This window comes from Pseudophryne corroboree, chromosome 5 (assembly GCF_028390025.1).
Source record: "Pseudophryne corroboree isolate aPseCor3 chromosome 5, aPseCor3.hap2, whole genome shotgun sequence".
Taxonomy (NCBI): Eukaryota; Metazoa; Chordata; class Amphibia; order Anura; family Myobatrachidae; genus Pseudophryne; species Pseudophryne corroboree.
In genome coordinates, this window is record NC_086448.1 from 716,534,590 (window position 1) to 716,557,427 (window position 22,838).

Consider the following 22,838-nt stretch of genomic DNA (forward strand, 5'->3'; position numbering starts at 1 on the left):
GACATCACTATTACAGGCAATCTGCTCCGTCTCCACATCATTTTTCTCCTCATACATGTCGACACAAACGTACCGACACACAGCACACACACAGGGAATGCTCTGATAGAGGACAGGACCCCACTAGCCCTTTGGGGAGACAGAGGGAGAGTTTGCCAGCACACACCAGAGCGCTATATATATATACAGGGATAACCTTATATAAGTGTTTTTCCCCTTATAGCTGCTGTATTTTTAATACTGCGCGTAATTAGTGCCCCCCTCTCTTTTTTAACCCTTTCTGTAGTGTAGTGACTGCAGGGGAGAGCCAGGGAGCTTCCCTCCAACGGAGCTGTGAGGGAAAATGGCGCCAGTGTGCTGAGGAGATAGGCTCCGCCCCCTTTTCGACGGCCTTATCTCCCGTTTTTCTGTGTATTTTGGCAGGGGTTAAATTCATCCATATAGCCCAGGAGCTATATGTGATGCATTTTTTTGCCATCCAAGGTGTTTTTATTGCGTCTCAGGGCGCCCCCCCCAGCGCCCTGCACCCTCAGTGACCGGAGTGTGAAGTGTGCTGAGAGCAATGGCGCACAGCTGCAGTGCTGTGCGCTACCTTGTTGAAGACAGGACGTCTTCTGCCGCCGATTTTCCGGACCTCTTCTGTCTTCTGGCTCTGTAAGGGGGCCGGCGGCGCGGCTCTGGGACCTATCCATGGCTGGGCCTGTGATCGGTCCCTCTGGAGCTAATGTCCAGTAGCCTAAGAAGCCCAATCCACTCTGAACGCAGGTGAGTTCGCTTCTTCTCCCCTTAGTCCCTCGATGCAGTGAGCCTGTTGCCAGCAGGTCTCACTGAACATAAAAAACCTAAAACTAAACTTTTCACTAAGCAGCTCAGGAGAGCCACCTAGTGTGCACCCTTCTCGTTCGGGCACAAAAATCTAACTGAGGCTTGGAGGAGGGTCATAGGGGGAGGAGCCAGTGCACACCAGGTAGTTCTAAAGCTTTACTTTTGTGCCCAGTCTCCTGCGGAGCCGCTATTCCCCATGGTCCTTACGGAGTCCCCAGCATCCACTTAGGACGTTAGAGAAATGTAATGAGTCCAGCATCAGCTAGCTTCCTTCTTTCTTTCTGTTAGATCCAAGTGCCTGCAATCTCCACCACCAACACCTTCATCATCAATATCCTCAGTCATGATTGGAAGTAGTCCTGCATCCAATTTCATAAGCATGACTGACTCCTCTCCTATCCAGGCTTCCTCAGAAGGATTCTTTAGTGCTACACTGTCTGTGGTTGCTGCTGTGAAGTGGTTCTTCATCCCAGACAGGGACCAGGACTTGTTGTAGTAGTTTTACAAACTAACTGACTGTTAAACAACTTGAAGGGGAAGCAAGTATGATAGCAGTCACCCAGTTGCACAGCGAATTACTGACGCCAAACAAACCAATCATTTCAGCCACAAGTGGCAGTTCATGTCGCTGAAGTAATTGGTTTGTTAAACTGTGCATGTCCTGTTTAATATATACAACATAAGGGTGGGTCGGGGGGGACAAAGGACAATTTAAACTTACACCTCCTTTCATTGCATTATGTGCTGTTTGGAGCATTATAGACTGTCTTCTCGTGTAGATGACAAACATTTTCATAGGTTATTAAACTGCCGAAAACACCAGTGAGGCTGCCATTAAAAGGCATGTTTCTATAAAATCGCTGGTGGAACACACAACCACATTTAAATACACTTAATCGAATGCAGGGCATGATGACGCACAGGCGCATAGCTTCCATATGACAAAGAACTTTGCCAAGATACAGAGTGCACATGTGCAGAGCAAATGGAATGCATGCCGACGCTCCAAGTAGTGCATGCGATCCAAAGGAAGAGAGAGACCCAGAAGTGTGCATAATGCATACACGAAGCCTGGGAAAGTTCAGGATTTAAACGCCAGCAGCTATGTTACTGATTTTATACCTTCTGAGGAAGCCACTGAATATACAATAAGGCGGGGAAATACATAAAGGACCCTCCGGGAATACTGATGCTACTAATACCAGTTTATGGTTCCAAAATTATCACTGACTTCCTACCTTCCTACCTGAGGCTCTGGACAGGGCTGCACAAATTTGGATTGTACCTGCAGCCGGAAGAGGCATGATTGGACTAGGTGTAAAAGCCTATTGCTACCATCTGTTATCTAGTCCATAATGTTGTATATAGTTCCTGGCCAGGAATAAGAACATGAAAAGGTAATATTACCCTTCATCTACTAATATTGTAAATAACTACTGATTTACTAACTTACTAATCAGGACTATTTATGCTTCACTTGGTCTTAATTAACCAGGATCCTGTTTAACTCTGCCATATGTAGACTATAACCAGTGGCTGACAGTCTGATTAATATTGGTACTCTATAATACATTAACCCACTTTATATAATTAATTGGTGGTATCTAGTTGTCAGTTTTAGAAAGTAGATGTTTTGAATTTGTACCGGCCAGTAATCACATATAATTTTTTATTGATTGTGTTTTATGTGATCTGCTTTTTGATTTTGCTGCCATTCCATACAGTGTTTGCAAGCTCACATTAGTAGAGTAGAGCTGAAACGATTGTGTTCATGTCATTTTGGGGATGTTGTGGTTTGGAGTAGGCATGGGAACATTTAGGGGGGTATTTGTCAAAGCTTGAGATAGACAAAATTGTGAGAGATAAGTACTAGCTAATCAGCTTCTACCTTACATGTTACAGGATGTGTTTGAAAAATGACAGAAACTGATTGGTTAGTACTTTACCTCTCAAATTTTTATTTCTTTCCATGCTTTGGTAAATAGTAACCTAAAGGCCAAACTGTACCAACAAAATATGATCGAATTAATAATGAGGTTAATATTTCATTGCATTTCAGTCGAACCTGTTGGCCATCTCTAGTGTATATGTATGATTATTGTACAAACATTTTATTCTTTTATTGTGTTGCTGGGAAATAATTTATTTTTTTTATTACAAGTGCTTACTTATTTAATTGCATTGTTTAAAATAAATTAATTCATTCCTTCCAAAAGTATTATTACAACATACTGTATTTTTGTATTCAGGAGGAAACAGCTAAAATTTGAATTATAAATTTTCAATTCCATCTGTATAAATACTGTACTTCAAAGGTAAGTAAAAAATGTCACTCACACCTTATTAACATTTATTTCTTAGCAGTTATTTATATAGCACACACGTATTACCATATGCTTTACAGATAATATTTAGTCATTGGAATATGTGTGGAGTGTGTAGTATATGTGCCCTATATAAATTACAGGTAATAAATAAATAAAACAAATAATAGTCATTCATATCAGACAGTACTCCAGTGGAACTTACAATCTATGAGGGACATGTATTAAGACTTGGAAAGACATAGACTGGACAAAGATAAAGGGGCCGATTTACTAAGCCTTGGATGGAGATAAAGTACCAGCCAGTCAGCTTCTTTAATGCCATGTAACTGACTGGGTTTGAAATATGGCAATTTGAAGCTGGTTAGTTGGTAGTTTTTCTCTGTCCACTTTATCTCCATCGAAGACTTACAGTAGTAAATAGACCCTAAAGTACCAACCAATCAGCTTCTAACTGTCATATTTCAAGAACAGCCCATAAAGTGACAGTCAGAACCTGTTTGGTTGGTGGTTTATATCTCTCCACTTTATCTTTCTTCAATTCTTGATACATCTCCCCTATATTCCTTATACACACATGATTTAACAAAGTCCGAGCTCAGTGGCCGTGAGGGATGCCGGCCGAACTCAGATGTATTTTTAAAGGGGCAATTATTTACAAGGCATGGTTTAGCCTGTAAATGATTGCCCCTTTAAAAAAAGTCCAAGTTTGGCCGGCATCAAGCACGGCTGCTGAACTCAGACTTCATTACATCCTACCCATACTGTCCATACTATGGTTCATATAATTTTGTTCAAAGCCAATTAATCCACATTTGAAATGTGGAAGTAAACCGGAGTACTCGAATGACAGTCTACTACCCTATGTGCTCGCCACCAGAGGTTCCATAGAGGTTCCCTTCATGTCTTCAATCCTAGCAATGTCCCTGTGATTCAGAAAAAGATTGTTCCAAAAACTTTAAATATAAGGGAAATGCAACTAGTAAATAGAATACCATAACTTTCACTGTAACTTCAGCTACGGTACAGAATGATACTTATTTTTTTATTAATGTTTTTGTTCTCAAGAATTACTCACTAATACCCCTTTCAGACAGAGAAAAGAACCCGGTAATTTCCCGGCTCGGGAAGGGTCGACCCAGGATTTTTTTCTGTCTGAAAGGGTCAACTCAGGACAGAATTCCCGGGACTTCGACCGAGGTTTCTAGCTGGGTTTTTTCCAGATCATACATGGGTTGCCAGCTATCTAAAAGGGTCCGACCCAGTATTTTCGAAACGGGTCACAGTTAACAGCGCTTATTGGCTGAGCTGGCAGGGCACTGGCGATTGGCTGAGCAGCAGGGTCTCTCTGATTGGCTGAGTGGGTTTGGCACTGGCGCTGGCGTCTGAGGTCACAATTGTGCTGCAAGGGAGACGGAGAGAGACAGCATGGTGCACTGGAAGGAGGAAGAGATAAGGGAGCTGCTTGCTATTAGAGGAGAGGAGGAGATCCGGAACCAGATCACTGGGACAGTGAAGGATGCCACAGTGTACACCAACGTTGCCAAGATACTTACCTCAAGGGGCATTGAGCGCACACAGCAGCAGGTAGTGAATAAATTGAAAGCTCTCAGAAAATATTACAACAAAGTTCATGACCACAACAGGAGGAAAAGTGGTGCTGCTAAAATGGAGTGGGCTTACTTTGGCCCTCATTCCGAGTTGATCACTCGCTAGCTATTTGTTTCAGAGCAGCGATCAGATAGTCGCCGCCTCTAGGGGAGTGTATTTTCACTTTGCAAGTGTGTGAACGCATGTGCAGCCGAGCAGGACAAAAAAGTTTTTTGCAGTTTCTGAGTAGGTCTGAACTTACTCAGCCCTTGCGATCACTTCAGCCTGTCTGGTCCCGGAATTGATGTCAGACACCCGCTCTGCAAACGCTTGGACATGCCTGCATTTTCCCTACCACACCCAGAAAACGGTCAGTTGACACCCATAAACGTCCTCTTCCTTTCAATCTCCTTGCGATCGGTTGTGCAAATGGATTAGTCGCTAGAAGCCTTTTAGAGCAACGATGCTGTTTGTACCCGTATGACGCATGTGCGCATTGCGGTGCATACGCATGCGCAGTAGTAACCTGATTGCTGCGCTGCGGAAATCTGCAGCGTGCGATCAACATGGAATGACCCCCTATGATCAGTGTAATTAAGTTTTTGGCAATTCTGCACTGGTTAATCCCATTGCCATTTCATCATCCAGTTGTGCGTCCTTACGAAGCGTTACTCCGGAGAACAGCCAATCCATTCCACCGACGCCACCAATGTTCTGTGATGACACATGTTCTGTGAGGTCACATTAGCTGTTGCTCCATTTATGATTAATAATGACTTCTAACAACATCATAGGCCACACCTGCACGCTAATAGCATGATTTATCCTTTAGAAAGGAGACTTCGTGCATAGCATGCAGTGTTTGTACAATTGCGCACTTCCGTAACTCACACATGATATCTTTGTCTTGAACAATACTCAAAATATATATGTTGCAGTGTGAAGCTAGTGCGCAGGAGGAAGAAGGCCTCAAGCACATATATGCTGACATCACTGCTATTTGATTTTTTCAAATTTTTATTTTCCCTCCATTTCTAGTCTTTGATGTACCTAAATGGAAGATAAAAACTTCAAAGATGGAGCAAGCTACATGCATAATGACAAGAATCATGGTCAATCAGCTGCGAGATTCCCATGCTGAAATGCAGACACAGGAGGATGCCCGTCTCCAATGCTTTTTTGACAACGAGAAAGAGTTACAAAAGTAATTTCTCATGCAACTTGTGGGTATGCATGAACGAATTTCTAGGGAAAACAGAGAGGCACAGATGTCCTTTCTTAATGGTCTGGTGTCTAGATTACACAATCTGCACCCTCCGCACCCTTATCCAGCGTATCCTCCTCACTATTCTGAGGGACATTTTTCCAACTACCAGCATCATAGCAGAGGCATGCAGTTTATGGAAACAAACCCCTCAAATCCACCTAATGCTACTCCACAAGGCACTGTGCATAATAGTCCAGATGGCACAGGGAATACTACTCACTATGGCGCAGTGCATAGTTATCTAGATGGCACAGGGGATATTTTTTTCACACTGCCCTGCGCGTAGCAGTCCACATGCCAATAAGCAGACTAGTCCTGATGGAACAGTGCATAGCAGTCCACATGCCACTGTACATAATAGTCCAGATGGCATAGGAATTTATCAGAATCAGAATCAGCTTTGTTGGCCAGGTGTACTCACGTACCAGGGGTGGATTGGCCCACCAAGACACCATGACAGATTCCGATGGGCTGGTCCCATATCTCCCTCAGCCAGGCTGATTCACACTCAGGCTGGGCTGGCTCACACTGCTTCCAGTACTTGCGGTTCATTGCAATGTAATCCAGAAGTTAGGCTAGCGGGCACTTCCAGATGCCGCTAGCTGTGAAAATTGGTGAAGCTGTTCTACCAACAGGGGGCCTGGAGAAAGTTACCCAGCCCAGCAGCATCCTCTTCCTGGCCCCGGCCAAAGGTCTCTTCAACGAGCCCGGGAGCAGCAGCATAGTGATGGTTGGAGCCGGGTTCACTACACCCACCTCCACCTTAGCTCCTGCACTCTCACTGAACTAGCCAGAGCGGCGACTGAGCACTGAAGGGGACCCGGCAGAGAGGTTATTTTTAATTACATTATTTGCATTATCATGATGGTGTAAGGGTTAGGGCATCTCCGGTCACAGTGTATGGTTTGGGGACTGGACAGGAGCAGGATGTACCTTGTTCTCAGGATGACAGCTGATCAGGCAGCACTCACAGCCAGCCCTGCGACAATCTCTAATGCAGAGTCCTTCAGCCCTTTAGCTGCCTAATGTCTGTCCATGATGATAGACCTATTTATGTAATGCGGTGGCTACGTATGTAATGCGGTGGCTATGTATGTAATGCGGTGGCTACGTATGTAATGTGGTGCTATTTGTGTAATGTGGTGCTATACAGTACCTGTAATGTGGTGCTATTCGTGTTATGTGGTACTATTTGTCTAATACAGTGCTATACATGTAGTGCGGTGCTATACATGTAATGTGGTGCTATACATGTAATGTGATGCTATTCATGTAATAATGTGGTGGCTATGTATGTAATCAGGGGTGGATTAGCCACTGGGACAAATTCCATTGCGCTGGTCCCCTATGTCTGTGTTTCACTACTTGTGTGTGCCCCCTCCCTGTACTGTGCTGTATGTAGTGTGTGCCCCCTCCCTGTACTGTGCTGTATGTAGTGTGTGCCCCCTCCCTGTACTGTGCTGTATGTAGTGTGTGCCCCCTCCCTGTACTGTGCTGTATGTAGTGTGTACTTCTCCTCCCTGTACTGTGCTGTATGTCATGTGTGCTCCCTCCCTGTACTGTGCTGTATGTAGTGTGTGCTCCCTCCCTGTACTGTGCTGTATGTAGTGTGTGCTCCCTCCCTGTACTGTGCTGTATGTAGTGTGTGCCCCCTCCCTATACTGTGCTGTATGTAGTGTGTGCTCCCTCTCTTTACTCTGCTGTATGTAGTGTGTGCTTCCTCCCTGTACTGTGCTGTGTGTAGTGTGTGTGCCCCCTCCCTCTACTGTGCTGTATGTAGTGTGTGCTCCCCCTCCCTGTACTGTGCTGTATGTAGTGTGTGCCCCCTCCCTGTACTGTGCTGTATGTAGTGTGTGCTCCCCCTCCCTGTACTGTGCTGTGCTGTATGTAGTGTGTGCTCCCTCCCTGTACTGTGCTGTATGTAGTGTGTGCCCCCTCCCTGTACTGTGCTGTATGTAGTGTGTGCCCCCTCCCTGTACTGTGCTGTATGTAGTGTGTGCTCCCCCTCCCTGTACTGTGCTGTGCTGTATGTAGTGTGTGCTCCCCCTCCCTATACTTTGAAACATATAAGGTAAAAAAAAAGGGGTTTGTAGAATGAAAAATCAGTAAAATCAGAAGTAGATTAAAGGCATGACAGCAGTGTCAGTAGATACAGAAAGTGGGCATATCAGTCCTTGTATATTCAGACATACAGATGTCCATACAAGGGCATTGTAGCAGCATATTCATAAAATCAAAGGTAAACATTAGCATAACGTAAAGCAAAGGAGGCCCCAACTGTGTCTATCTCGGAATCAGGACTTCTGAGGAGTGACCCCACCCTCTTGACAGGCCCCACCCCCTCAACAGACTCCGCTCTCATTAAGGCTGCTTCCATAAATTTCCCGGGCCGGTGTTCAATCGCAGAGGGTCATTCTGAGTTGATCGCTCGCTAGCTACTTATAGCAGCTGTGTAAACGCATAATAGCTGCCCACGGGAGAGTGTATTTTCACTTTGCAAGTGTGCGAACGCGTGTGCAGCCGAGCGGGACTAAAACGTTTTTTGCAGTTTCTGAGTAGCTCTGGACTTACTCAGCCCTTGCGATCACTTCAATCTTTTTGGTCCCGGAATTGACGTCAGACACCCACCCTGCAAACACCTGGACACGCCTGTGTTTTTCCAAAAACACCCTGAAAACGTTCAGTTGACACCCATAAACGCCCTCTTCCTGTCAATCTCCTTGCGATTGGCTGTGCGAATGGATTCTTCGTTAAATCCATTGCCCAGCAACAAATCGCTTTGTGCCCGTACGACACACCTGCGCATTGCGGTGCACACGCATGCGCAGTAGTTACCTGTTCGTTGCGCTGCACAAAATGGCAGCGAGCGATCAACTCGGAATGACCCCCAATCCGCCCCTGAACGTGTATAACGTGCTCTGCCTGGCGTAAAGTGTATAACGTGCTTTACCCGCTCATTGTGTATAACGTGCTCTACCTGGTGCAATGTGTATAACGTGCTCTACCTAGTGCAATATGTATAATGTGCTTTACCTGGTGCAATGTGTATAATGTGCTCTACCTGGTGCAATGTGTATAACGTGCTCTGCCTGGCGCAAAGTGTATAACATGCTCTACCTGGTGCAATGTGTATAACGTGCTCTACCTAGTGCAATATGTATAATGTGCTTTACCTGGTGCAATGTGTATAATGTGCTCTACCTGGTGCAATGTGTATAATATGCTCTGCCTGGCACAAAGTGTATAACATGCTCTACCTGGTGCAAAGTGTATAATGTGCTTTACCTGGTGCAATGTGTATAATGTGCTCTGCTTGACGCAAAGTGTATAATGTGCCTTACCCACTGCATTGTGTATAACGTGCTCTACCTGGTGCAATGTGTATAACAGGCTCTACCTAGTGCAATATGTATAATGTGCTTTATCTGGTGCAATGTGTATAATGTGCTCTACCAGGTGCAATGTGTATAATGTGCTCTGCCTGGTGCAAAGTGTATAACGTGCTCTACCTGGTGCAATGTGTATAATGTGCTTTACCTGGTGCAGTGTGTATAATGTGCTCTGCCTGGTGCAAAGGGTATAACGTGCTCTACCTCGTGCAATATGTATAATGGGCTTTACCTGGTGCAATGTGTATAATGTGCTCTGCCTGGCGCAAAGTGTATACCGTGCACTACCTGCGCAAAGTGTAGAACATGCTATATCTGGCAGAATATGTATAATGTGCTCTACCTGGCACAGTGTGTATAGGAGATTCTACTTGGTGCAATGTGTATAAGCGGCACTACTGTGTGGTGTAATGTGAATTGGCACTATTATATGGCCACGCCCCTTCCCCACTAAGCAACACCCCTAAAATTTTGCAGTGCGTCTGCGGCACGTCCTTTCCATCCACCCATATCAGCAGGCCTTCTGAGCAGTAATCCATCCCACTTGACAAACTCCACCCCCTCAACAGATTCCCACCCCCTAGCAGGGCTGCTTCCATATATTTCCTGGGCTGGTTTTCGATCCCAATCTGCCCCTGTCATGTACACTAGGAATTTTTTGTGGTATAATGCATTGCCAAGTAGCAACATGAAGGAGGGGGGAATAGCATAAGAAGGGTGGAAGAATGTAGCATACATTACAAACATTACACATATGAGTTCATACTGCACATTGCAACTGTACATTAGACTCGACATATTAGACATATTATACATGGAAAAACGAAAGGTTGCTTGGTAGAGCAGCACCAAGGCAGCCATCTGCGACGCCAACTTGAACTCATTTATAATGTTATGTGACCCAAAAATCATAATGGGATCATGAACAGAGTTATTATTATTATTAATAATAATAATAATAATAATACAGGTTGAGTCTCCCTTATCCAAAATGCTTGGGACAAGTGGTATTTTGGATATGGGATTTTTCCGTATTTTGGAATAATTGCATACCATAATGAGATATCATGGCGATGGGACCTAAATCTAAGCACAGAATGCATTTATATTACATATACACCTTATACACATAGCCTGAAGGTCATTTTAGCCAATATTTTTTATAACTTTGTGCATTAAACAAAGTGTGTCTACATTCACACAATTCGTTTATTTTTCATATACACCTTATACACACAGCCTGAAGGTCATTTAATACAATATTTTTAACAACTTTGTGTATTAAACAAAGTTTGTGTACATTGAGCCATCAAAAAACTAAGGTTTCACTATCTCACTCTCACTCAAAAAAGTCCGTATTTCGGAATATTCCGTATTTCGGAATATTTGGATATGGGATACTCAACCTGTAATTTTATTTATATAGCGCTCTTTCTACAAACAGGACTCAAGGCGCTTTACAGACATCAAAACAATAAACATTATACAGAAGATTAATACAGCAATACACAGGCCACACAGACATAAAAATGAAAACCTAGAACGCATAGAGCAATCATAATGCAGGATTGGTGTAGACATTTTGGATAATAACTTCCATGGGTTGTGTATTGCACCCTCACAGGGTACCAGGTGCGGCATCCATCTTGGGCACAATACGTAGTATTACCCTAGGTGAAATAGTCCACCACTAGAAGAGATGACACAAAAAGGGGGTGATTGCAGCGTCCTAATGTTCAGAGTAGGGTACCAACAAAACTATCAGGTCCATGTATTTTCATCTCATCCACAAGTGTACCAGATGAGGCAGCCATGTTGGGCGCACTACGAAGGTTACACTGTGGGAGGTAAGCCAGAGATGGGCCCAGTGCATACATGGGAAAACAGGCACTTGTGTAGTCAAATGATATAACCTGTATGAACAATCCATGTGAGGCACATCCTCATTAGGGTGCACTGTGTTAGATGCTGCTGGCAGGGTGTGCAATCAGTGGAGGTACACCTCACAGGAATACCACACGGTGTGGTGGAAGTATGCAGTAAATGGTTTTGTTCACACTGAGGAAGCCGCCGAGGTTGGAAGGCGGGGAAACGCGTCTGTGTTTTCTTCTCCCACTGACGGGATCGAGTGCTGCATACCTACTAGCCGGCCGGCTGAGAATCGACCCCATTGCTAACAGGGATCAGAGGAGGAGGAGTGAACGTATACTCCGGATAAGGCTGAGGCTACACAAACAGCCGGGAGGAACATCACCCGAAGGTAGCTGTTTTATGAACTCCAGGCAAGGCTGATAGTGAAAGCAATAGCCGGGAGGACGAACATCTGACCCTGCTGGGAGTCGTGACAGGTTTGCCCACTGAGTACCATTACACTGAGATTTGGATTGGTGCATAGGAGCTCTGAACTATCCACAAACATATTGCATGGCCATGCAGGAATACATGTAATCATTGCATGTGACATTTAAAGTGCCTAATTACAAACCATTAACCGCAGTACATAAATTACAGGATATTACCAAATATATAGGAAGGAGTCTCAGAAGTGCATCTCTAATTTGCTACATGGTATATGTCTACTAAGACAGCAAGTGTATTACCAGTGGAGGCAATACAAAGTATCACCTAAAGTACACTTAACAGAGATTTGATGTGGAGCTACATTATGTTCTTTTAGGATATTATCTTTATAGTCATTCTTAAATATATGTAATTTATTTATGCATACTGGCCGGTATGAATGTTTGTTTTAAATAATAATCATTTAATAAAATCTACAAACAGATTAAATTTGCGCTTTCCTATTGTCTTTTTCTATTTATTTTTTTTTGGTATAAGGGGTTTTTAAACCAGTTACCCCTGGGAAGGCTGCTAGATTTTTTCTGGGCAATAAAGGCGCCGGGATTTTGCTGCTGTTAACTTAATTAAATGTTGTCACAAAATGGGAGGAGAGGTGACCCCCTTCAGAGGAGGAGCCCGGCGGCAGATGCCTCCATTGCCTCCCAGAGTTACGCCTCTGTATCTCCCCCTCATAGGCTGCTTCTGCTGCTTCTACCGTAGTATCGCACAGTTCAGAGTCATTAACATTCCACTCTGGTAAAAAGTATTCCTTCTGTATCTTGCAGAAGTTGTGCAGGATATAGCAAGCAGCAACCACATCCGGCACCAGGGTGATGGCAATGTCATTGCGCTTTAGTAGACACTGCCAGCGCCCCTTCAGTCTCCCAAAGGCATTCTCCACCACCATCCTGGCCGAGCTGAGAGTGTGGGTGAAATGCACTTGTTCTGGAGAGAGTGGGAGATGCTGTGTGAAGCCCAACGCCTCAAAGGTTATGCCGCATCTCCAATAAGGTGCACCGGGATCTCCACCCCATCAACAAACTTTGATTTCTGTAATGGGGAAAAAAATTAATATATAGTATAGGTGGCATACATAATGTTCAGGAAAGTACAGGGAATAATTAGGAATACCAACAATCTAATCCTGACATGGGTGAGATAAGTATTCTAAGGGGGGCACCTCTCCTCCTGTTCTATGTGTTCAGCGACATTGATCAATTAGGTTAATTGACAGCAGCTGGTATCTCTTCCATAGCCGACTTCCCCACTAGTCACACTACACCTTACAAATCACACCCTCTTTATTATAGATACACTGGAAGCAGACAACTTACTGATGAAGCTATTTGCTCCTATAAAGAAAGCATGAGAATTCTAACTATATGAAGTTATTTCTCGGACAATTACAAGTAACTTCTTATAGTTAGAATTCTCACACTTCCTGTGCAAGAGCAGATATCTCCATCAGTAAGGTGCATGCTTCCAGTGTAATAGGTTGTGGGTTCTAATCCTGGATATGACACTTGCAAATTAATTGTCAGAGAAATAATCAGCATTGTGAGTGACTGAGCAGATCTATGTAGTGTGTGGCTGGACCCCTACATAGATCTTCCTAGTTGCAACGGTTTTGTAGTAGCTTCATATAGTTAGAATCTGCAGGCTTGCCATGCAGGAGCAAATGTGTATATATATATATATATATATATATATATATATATATATAGGGGGGCACCAATATTTTCCTTGCCTCCGGGCAACTGAGTCAAACTTACGCCAGTGAGTGGTGGTAAAGGGTTTCCAGCAATGCCTGGGTCACTTCTCACACTAGCACACACCATCGATATGCCAACACTGAACAAGCAGGAGATGGTATTCCCCCGGGGTTGCATACCACCACAACACAATCAGCAGTCTCCTGCACGGCTCGATGGTCTTGCGGCAGTTGGTGTTTCCCCTGGTGAGTGCTGGAGTGAGAAGTTCCAGCAGGTTGTAAAACATACCACGCAACATCCGAAAGTGTGTCATCCACTGCTCTGGCTGATAAGCTTCCACGGTCGCCCAGAAAGCTTGTCCATGCCTTCGTTCTCTGTTCCACAACGATCGATTAGTCGCGCTGGTAAATCTCAGGGTAGATGTAATGATGCCCAAAATCAGGGCTCTCCTCCTGCACAAATACCAGCATTGAGTATTAGCCCTCTCCGCCAGAAATTGCTCCATTCTCCTCTTGGAATAATGCTGTGCCAGGTAGCACAGTGCAAGCAGCTGCATCAGGCTCTCATTTGATGTGTGAAACAGCAAAAAACAGCAAGAACTCAGGAACTCTGGGCTACTCAGCAGTAACTCATCGGTTATGGTTAATGCAATGCTGTGATCAGTAATCACCCACTCTTCATGACCATAAAAAATCAATTTCTTATGACACACAAGTCTATTGCAGGGTGTGACGATCCGGGTAAATGGACATCATTATTTACCTTCCAAGTGTCTCCTGAGACTGGCCCAGCGTTCCAAAACAGGATTCCATCTGCACTGTCTGCGTGCAGCGCGCTGTATATCATTACCTCAAGTCTCTTCCCTGTGATCCCGCAGCGCTGTCATGGCAGCCTTACAGTTTAGTTGCACTTTTTTAAAGAATGGCATCTCCTGCCCTCCGCGGCCTCCGCCGCCATTACAGCTGTTTACCAGATGGAATATACAAACAGACTTTCCCTCCAAATGCAAACATAGGCGCAGCCATGTTTTTCTCCTCACATGTCATTCTACAACCTATCCGCTGCACTCTGGACTCTGCCTAATTATCCAGCCAATGCCTGCTTCCCAGCTGGTATAAATATCCTGCTCCTTGGCTGGATAATCATCAGTGATTTGGTTGTCTAACCTGTACACATGTCTATCCTGCTTGTGTATTCTATTGCTTGTTTCTCCAGGTATTCCAGCTCCTGTGATTCAGCTCCACTAAGAGACCCGCACCTGTTTCCATCCTGCAGTGCAGCCTGACTTCTGCAGTGTTCCAGCATTGCTTCTGGTTACTCGCTACGATCAGACACCGGCTTCCTGCTCACAGCGTTGGTCCTGCTTCGCCTCCAGCGGAGTCCTGGTATCGTTTTCAACTTCTCCGTCCTGCAGCACAGCCCTCCATACTTCACAGCGCACTTACCACGGCCTACCAGCTTTCCACAGTGCTCCTGAGTTGCTGGCATTCTACCAGCGGTGCTCTGCAGTTTCTTCAGTTCATTTCAGTGTCATCAGCAGTATTCCCATATCGCTCACACCTGTGACCAATCTGCCATCGAACAACAGTTTCCATCGATGCTCACCATTGGACTCTAACTACAGTGGTGAGTTCTGCACACCTTTCGTTCATACCGGTTCCATCCGGAACTCTCTGCAATTATACCAAGTACCATCTACTCCTGAGCATCTGTGTTAATCCAGCCTCTGTATACCATCTACTGGGCAGTACTAGTTCATACCTCTCCTCAGTGGTTAGCTGTGGCATACGGACTTACCATCTCCAGTTCTGGCAAGGACTCTGTAACATTCTGTTCTGCAAATCCACAGCACTAATTACCTCTGCGCTTCTGGGTACTGTACTGTAAATTATCACTGCACATCTACTGTGAAGTATTGCATATCCAAGGTGTCTAAAGCTGTGTGTTCAATAAAACTGACTTTACTTTTTACAACTTCGTTGTCATGGTCAAGCCTTCGGGCAAATGGTGCTAGATCTCCTGTATGTCTAGGAACCCAATACTACCTCCCCGGTTCACCTACATGCCAGCCCCTACATCTGAGGCTTCCCCAGGTCAGCCTCAGCCCTCAGTTGTGACACAGGGCTGACACGGGTTCTGTCTGAAAGGGGTCAACCTGGGAATAATCCGGGTTAAATGTGCTGTGTGAAAGGTGGTTAGGAACTGTAACCCGGGTTTTTCCCGGTTTCACAAAAATGGGAAAAAAACTGTATTTTGAGATTTTTCTGTCTGAAAGTGGTATAACCAGAGACAGAACTCTGGGAGGCAATGGAGTCATCTGCCGCCGGGCTCCTGCTCTGAAGGGGGGCACCTCTCCTCCCATTCTGTGACACCATTGAATTAAAGTTAATTGATAGCTGCCACTATCTTTTCAGTGGGTGACTTCCTCACTGGTCCCTGCACCTTACAAATCACACCCTCTTTATTATACTGAATATACACATTTTACAAGTGTCACACCCAGGATTACAAACCACAACCTATTACACTGGAAGCAGACACCTTACTGATGAAGCGGTTTGCTCCTGTATAGGAAATATGAGAATTTTACCAATATGAAGTTACATCTCTGACAATGACACGTAACTTCATATAGTTAGAATTCTCATGCTACCTCTACAGGAGCAAATTACTCCATCAGTAAAGTGTCTGCGGTTAGTGTAACAGGTCATGGGTTCTAATCCTGGGTATGGCTGCTAAGAAATGTGTGATTTAAAATAACATACAATTAAATGTATAAATACAGTATATAATTTTTTTTTCAGAACACTCCACACACACACACACACACACACACACACACACACACACACACACATATATACGCACACATACATACATATATTTATCTTAATATAGGAAATAGGGGGGCACCAATATTTATCTTGCCACCAGGCAACTGGGACGAACTTACGCCACTGGGTATAACAGATCACAATTGAAATTTAAATCTATTTTATTGGTTTTAAATAGGGTTTGCAATAAATACGCACAATAATTAACCAATCTCTAAATATATGTCTTCTGGTTTTGTTTTGTTTTTAGCATTATGACATTTAAACCCAATGAATAATTGTTTGTCTTAATACATTTTTTATGCAAAGCTTTTTAAATTGTCTTTTAACTGGTATTGATCATGACCTTGGCATTCAAAGTCTAATTATAATAAAAATGTCCCTATTCCTCTCTAGTGTATAAGAAAATCATTACCTGAAATTAATCAGAGCCACAACTTTGTTAATTACAAATAGGTTATTCATATGGGTAGATGGTAGTATGGTAAAATAATGTGCCACTAATATGATAAAGATAAATTACTTTTAATAAACACTAATCATATATCTCTGTGATGCTAGAAGTTATTAAAATATATTTACAGAAAGTAATCACCAAAGGTAAATGGAAAACATGAGCTCTGCAATGTTACAAAGACAAATTGCAGCAGAAAAACATAAAGAAAATAAGAAAAAATAGAGGGCTGAGATAAGCCTGACTCCCTTGAAACTAGTGATGAGCGGATTCGGTTTTAACTGAGTAAAACCGAATCCGCTCATCACTACTTGAAACCCCAAGGCTAAGGTTTCTGATTAACTAAATGTCAACTTCTGACAGTGTGGTCCCACTTTTGTGTGTTGATGATGTGTGGGTGACAGCTTGATCATCCTATAGCTGGGGATGGGTGGAGCTTTGGGAGTTTACACTTTAGAATGTTTTCCATTACTTCAGTCTCTCTGCTTTCAGAATGTCCCTCCCTCCTTCCCTCTTTTTTTGTTATTTTTATCATTTTGTTGACTTTAAGATTGGTTGGTGGGAAAGAATAGCAGTCTTGTTGCCATCTTGCTCCACTGGTAAGTTCACTACCTTTCAATACACTGGGTAGGTTGATTTCATCTTACTGGGGTCTACAGCACTGCCAGGATTAGTGGGTCTTGCATGTTAATTGAGACAGGACTTGGAAATGATTAGTTTCTCTGCTGTTGTTGTTAGGGCAATTGGCCTATGCAAATGTGATTCAATGAGAATTTATATTAAGTCATTTAGCTTGTCATTATACATTTTATTTTAAAATAATAAAGATGGACACTTACTGTACAATGGGGGTCATTCCGAGTTGATCGCTCGCTAGCTAGTTTTAGCAGCTGTGCAAACGCTATGTCCTTGCCCACTGGGAGTGTATTTTAGCTTAGCAGATGTGCGAATGGTTGTATCGCAGAGCGCCTGTAAAATAATTTTGTGTAGTTTCAGAGTAGCTTAAAACCTACTCAGCGCTTGCGATCACTTCAGACTATTCAGTTCTGGATTTGACGTCACAAACCCGCCCAGCTTTCGCCCAGCCACGCCTGCGTTTTTCCTGGCACGCCTGCATTTTTCCGCACACTCCCTGAAAACGGTCAGTTGCCACCCAGAAACACCCACTCATGTCAATCACTCTGTGGCAAGCAGTGCGAATGAACTGCATTGCTAGACCCTGTGCAAAACTACATCGTTTGTTGTGCCTGTACGTCGCACGTGCGCATTGCTCCACATACGCATGCGCAGAACTGCCCTTTTTTAGCCTGATCGCTGCGCTGCGAACAAATTCAGCTACTGCTCAACTCGGAATGCCCCCAATATGTCTAATTTTTATTGTTAGTGTTAAGTTTGAATCATAGTATTGTGTATTTAGGACAGAGGCTGGCATCAGCAGCTACAGAGAGCTAGTCAAACCCTTTTATATAATTGAGCTATGGGTCTTCTGAACATCTTGCCTATCAAATACACTTACATCTTTGCTTTTTTACTCAATTTAGCACAACATGCAAAACACGGCTAAGCTTTTTTTCACGAGTAGCGAGTGGATGAATTTGAAATTTTTTGTTTGCCATGATAGAATATGTATAAAGTAACATATTAAAGAAGCAAATTAAGAAAAATTACAAGGCATGGCTAAATCTCTGAGTCTATGGCATGCAAAACCGTGCCATACATGGCGGGATATAGCAAAGATGTATGTGGACACTGATCTGTAGGTATTCCGAATGTCTCATATTCACCATAGCTACCACCAAAAGCAGAGGATGATGAGAGACAATGGCACTTATTTAGCAAGAGTCAACTTAGAGAGTTGTGTTTTACAATAGGCAGATGGAAATTTGCCTTGGTCTCCTCTATATTTGGCTGCAAATCAAAAATGTACAATTATTAATTTTCATAGTTAGTTCTTGTTTTTGTACTATATTATTTTATACTTATTCTTTGTATTATTTGTTTAGTTCATTGGTATAACTACAATATATTTGTTAGCTTTACAGATTTTGGGATCAATAGCATTAACATCACTTGCAACTTTTTAGTTACACTGTTCTTTTGTTTGTTTTAATCACAATCCTTGTATGTTTGACACAACTTATGTGTTAACAAAAACTATAATATGCAAATGAAAACCTGATTGCAAACATAATAGCAATTAATTATTTTAAAAATGCAATGTCCGATGGAGCTTGTAATAAAAGATGAAAGCTGCTGGTCATTATATTCTGATGATGTCATAGGATAGAAACAACTAAGGATTGTACTTCACTGCGTTCTTCCTTCATTTCTGCAATAGGTACATTTCACAAATGGGTGCTTTTTTATTATTATTATTATTACTTTTATTATACTCTGCTAGGGTGCTACTATTGGGTAATTATGTATCATAACAAATGTAAATAGGCCAAATATTTAACTTTATTTATATATGACAAAGAAGTAGAGACAGGGAGTAACCTATGGTGAGTTGAAAAATAGTTAGCCAAACTACATACCAAATAAACAGCGCTTGATAAGTGAATAGCAAATAGCACAATGTAGAATAATATGTCATCATGGGTAGAAAGTGCGTTCAATGATTTTAGAACCACTGCTGTAATGACTCCAGTGTTGTTCTGTTGTTCAATTCTTTAATTCAATATCTGAAATATTATAAATAAAATAGCAATATTTTCATATTAATTAAATACTAATTACAATAATAACAGCCCACTTAAAAATGTCCAGTTACCAATATAAAGCCAACTGAAACTTTACTGTTAGGCTTTTTAGCCAATTTTGCTTTTTGTTGTAAGTGGGTTCATTTTTTATCTCTTCCCCATATCTCTGGTTTTATTGATTATGCTGATAAAGTTTAGATGGGTTGGGCTGCATTTATGTAAAGCAGTGGTTCTCAAACTCAGTCCTCTGGACCCCACACAGGGTGGCTAGTCAGAGATGGACGCAGATTTGCTTCTGTAACAAGAGCTGCGTCCATCTACTCACATGCTGGGGGCTGCCCAGCACAGGGCAAGGCCGTCATCATGTGTGTGTGGTGCAGCTCCATGATGCATTTGCAATTTAATTATGGATGCATTGATTAGAGGATGATCCCTGCCTGTGCAGCCTGGTTGCGCTGGCAGGCGGTACTCTGCCATATTTATTCAGAGCAGCTGCGTGTGACGTCATTCATCCGCCCCAAAAATGGTCCAGACAAGTCTGAGTTTTCCGGATCATGCTCACCAAACACCGCGTCGACGCTCCCCCCTACCGACGCCGCTGTCAGTCACTATGCGATCGCATCCTTCCAGGATGCAATCGCATGGTGAAAGGTCACACACGCACTTTATGGCCGGTGTGCGTGTGCAGACTCTATGGACACGGCTGCTGCATGTGAACACAGTGGCTGCGTCCATTTCTCAATATACTTCCACAGTTCATATTTTCCAGATCATCTGGTGCACAGGTGTATTCGTTACTCACTGATACATTTTGAAAGATCCACAGGTGGAGCTACACTTGCAATTCTGTGAGGAGACCTGGAAAACATGAACTGTTTGGGGTCCTGAGAACCGGGTTTAAGAACATGTGGAGTAAAGAATTGAAATGTTGAGTATTCCGATGGTTTATTAATCAGTATTTGATTAAATATGTTTTGAAATTTTGCTGCCATGATCAAATAGGTTGGTTTTTTAACTTTTCTGACCTACATATTATTTTCAAAGTTTATACATAATTAAATATATGACAGTACATGATCACTCAAACATTTAATACATAAGTCCGCTTTATATTGCTGTTTTGTTAAACCTAAGGGGTGTGGTATGCATGACCGGCGGTCAGCATACCTCCGCCGGGATCCCGGAAGCGGAATGCCGGTGAAGGGACGGGTGAGCACAACAAGACCCCTGTGGCGCCACAGGATCTATTCCCAATCTATGGGTGTCGTGGACACCCACGAGTGGGAATAGTCTCTGTTGGTCGGCATTCCGACTGTCGGGATTGTGAGGGTGCGGTATGTAGGGGGAGGTATTGTGACCGGCAGTCTCCTGACAGCCGGTCTAGCGTGGCTCCATCAGTAGATAATTATAGTTTGAAATGGATTACAGAAGTGGAGCCATTAGAAGAATGTTGCAGTGTTTTATATAGGAGTGAAATTAATGGTTATTCAGGTTTGTTAGCAAACCAAAAAATTAAGCAATTGGGCAAAACCATGTTGCACTGCATGTGGGGCAGATGTAACATGTGCAGAGAGTTTAGATTTGGCTGTGGTGTGTTCAAACTGAAATCTAAATTGCAGTGTAGAACTTAAGCAGCCAGTATTTGCCATGCACAAAAACAATATAACCCACCCAAATCTAACTCTCTCTGCACATGTTACATCTGCCCCACCTGAAGGGCAACATGGTTTTGCCCAGTTGCTAACTTTATTGATTTTCTAACAAACCTCAATAAGGCCCTTACTCCCCAAATAGAGCCAAGTCCCAGCCATAGCAAAAAATAGCATACCGTATGTTATTATCATTAACTTTTATTTATAAAGTATTAGCGTGTTACTCAGTGCTGTAATAGCTGGCTGATCATGATACAAATATATAACAGATAATGACATACAGATGTTTCCTCTTACAGTACATCTTTGCTCCGTGAGCTATAAGTCACTTTATACATAATGTGTGAGTGCCGTGTGACCCAGTAGGGCCGTGCATCTTATTTGCATTTTTCCCACCAAAATATCTCCAACCAGATCCCTTCCAACACCCCCCGCAGTGCGCGTCATTTGGCGCATGGACAAATATGACTACGGGTCCTAAACCCGTAACTCCTATCATTGCAAAGGACAGCTCTTACCGCAAGAGCTGTCATTTGTGATTTTCTTCATGCATACGGCATTAGTAAATACCGCTATGCATGCAAAGAGTGGCAGGATGTATCGCAAGCAAAATGTGATGTTTGCTGCATCCCGCCGTGGTGTAGAGAGCTGATCAAAATTGCAGCCATTTCCATCTTTCTTGTCTGGATAGTGTTCATATTAATGTTAATACTGGTGGCTTTATTTTTGGTCTGAGTCCATGATACTTTTCCATTTCTATCCATGTGTTTCTTGTTACTCCATCTTCTGCTCTATAGTTGGAAACCCCCAAGTCTCAGTGGCGTCACAAGGGGGGTGCGGCCCGCTCCCGGGTGTCACCCGCCGAGGGGTGACACCAAAATGCCGGTTCCTGCTTAGAGACAGGAGCTGAGTGCTGCACTGTTATATTAAGTGCAGCAGTCGGCTCCTGTCACTGTGTAGGAGCCAGCACTGCAGGCACAGCACTCCCCAGGAGTGAGCCTGCACCTCCTAACCCCCCAAGTTGAAGAAAAAAAAACGGGTGTCGGGACGCGAAGCCCCGCCCCTTTCGGGAAGCCACGCCCATTCAAGCTGATAAACAATGGATGTCAGTCCGTGAAGCCCCGCCCCTTCCCCCGAAGCTCCGCCCCCTCTTTTGCCGCCGCACCGGGTGTCTAAGAGGTGAGTGACGCCTCTGCCAAGTCTTAATACATAAAATTAGTTGTCTGCCTTTGTTCACCTCTGCTTTATTTCCTATTTTTGGGAGGGGGCATAATTTAAAGAAGATGTTGACTATTATGGGGAGATATTTACATGTACAGTACTTGTACTGTATGTTAGTATGTAAGAAAGTACATGCGGAACTGAACCATCTATGAGTCTGGTTCCTTTTGTAAACTATATTGTTCTTCCAGTTTAAACTTGATCTCTGTTGCAAAAAAGTCCTACAGTGAGGCAATAGGTTATCAAACAGTGAAACAGTAAAACAAGTTCAAAATCACCAAATCACAAAAAGACAAAATACTGTACCATGTACTGTAAGGTCAGTTGAGAACAGACAGAGGTCAAGACAAATGGAAATCAAGTGACATCAGCAATAATTGGAATCAGAATCCAGAAACCTGTTGCACTGGCAAAAATAATAATGCATTTTTGGAACCTAATATAATTGCATCAAAACTAAGCACAGTCATAAACTATATTGTACAAAAAAAAATGCATTGACATGTTTATTTTCAGTTTCATGACTTG